The 1907-nt window shown below is 43.2% G+C and overlaps 1 pseudogene; it reads right to left on the bottom strand.

Moving 5' to 3' along the window:
* Positions 1 to 270: 270 nt before the first annotated feature.
* LOC123927583 lies at positions 271 to 1599 on the bottom strand (annotated as a pseudogene).
* Positions 1600 to 1907: the final 308 nt, after the last annotated feature.

Raw genomic sequence — 1907 nt, forward strand, 5'->3', positions numbered from 1 at the left:
TGCTGGCCACTGCTCTGTAATTTGTTTTAAACCTCAAATGAACAGGACTGCTTATGTGTCTCAGGTCCTCCAGAACCACTGGCTGCAGAAACTCAGTGACCTCTGGCTGCCTGGCATCTCCTAATGCCTCTGTGGCTGAGCTCATTACAGCGGTGATAGAGGACACTGAGCCATTTACCATCCCAGTGTTGCCAGACCAGGGTCTCCAACTGGCTGGTGGGGGGCTGACCCTGGCCATCCATGTGACAGAATGTAGGAGATGCAAGCTGCTTACATGAATCCATGAATCATGTAGATGTGTGGGTTCAGGATGGTGGTGTGATAGGCTTGTTGCTCTCAGATAGGAGATTCTTGAAGTAAGATTTATGGAAATTGATCCTCTCTGTGAGGTCATCGTAGGCCTCAAGGAAAAAAAAAAAAAAAGTAAGGCTTAAATCACAAATCTTCCTGTAGGCCTCAAGGACCCCATTGTTAACAACCTCAGTCCATTGTTTCCTGATCTTAATGATCTCCTGTTTGTGCATTTTGACGTCCTCATCTTTCATGGTGCTGGGACAGCTCTCTGTGGAGCTCTCCATACCATCTGCAAACTGTATACACTGTGGTGGTTTCTGGTACTTTACATCACCACTCTCTGACTCCTCATTCAATATGATTTTGGCTGATGAAAAGTTCCTAGAGAAAAGCATTGTCATGAGCATGACACCTTTCAGTTTTCTCAGATCATTGAACTTGCACAACTATTTCATATTACCTTGGTGATGCATTATGGAGGCCACTCGGGAATCTTTGGAAGACCAATGAGGTGCAATACATTTTGTGGGGCTTATGGTCTCTGTTTAACTATGCTTTTGCTGTAGGAATCACTGTATCCCACTCTCAGGATGGGAAATCATAGGCTCCAGCCTTGATCTGCGGACATAGCTTGTGCTGATCTTCATCCAAGGAAGGATGATATCCCAAGAGAAAGATACATAAAATGAACCCACAGGCCCAAATAGCCACAGGTTTTCCAGAGGGATTTTTTTTCCTCAAGGCCTCAGGGGACAAATAACCTGGGGTTTGATCAAACGTAAACCAAGTCTGCTGTTCTCATACTTCCATGGCAAGACCAAAATCAGCCACCCTTGCATCTACTTTCCTGCAGAGGGTTTTCAGACTTCAGATCTCCGTGGACAATGTCATGCTGGTGGATGTGTCTAGTACTTTCCAGAATTTGATGGATACAGTTGCTAGCGCCAGCTTCACTGTAGTACTCTAGCCACAATCTCTTCAAAGAGCTCCTTCCCAGTAAGAAGTTCAAACATGAGGAAAAAAAAAAAAAAAAAAAAGAAGTTCAGACATGAGGTTGTGAAAATCTTCTTCAGAAATACTCTCATGAAAGTTATGATGTTTCAAAAGTCAGAATATTCAGACCTCACATTATAGTTTCTGGTCATCCTAGGCAGATCACTTCTTGGTGTTGATGATTTTTGCAGCATATTCTTGTATGGAAGAATTCTTCACACATCAGCAGATCACCAAGAAAGCAGCATTGCGGAGCTCCTTAGAGTGTCGGTAGTCATTGCGGAAGTGGGTTCAAGTATTGACGGTGGCCATTTTGTCCAGCAAGCAGACATGGTGGTGCAGTCCACACTGATGTCTGTGCAGTCACCACTGCTCAGCTAAGGGAGGTGGAGGAAATGAGGCAAACCCTCCAAAGGCTCAAATTTCATTGTATCAGACTTTGGAACAATATGTATTCCAGGACATAACTCATGCAGGCATACTCAACAATATTACCGACTGACTTATCCTCAGATATAATGGAGGTTGGAATATAGTAGTATTGTCAATCAAACATTTCAAGAAAGAAGAATTAAGGCAAGAATTCTATATCTAGCAAATCTATTTACAACAACAACAAA

The sequence above is a fragment of the Meles meles genome, chromosome 17, assembly GCF_922984935.1.
Source record: "Meles meles chromosome 17, mMelMel3.1 paternal haplotype, whole genome shotgun sequence".
In the NCBI taxonomy this organism is placed as follows: Eukaryota; Metazoa; Chordata; class Mammalia; order Carnivora; family Mustelidae; genus Meles; species Meles meles.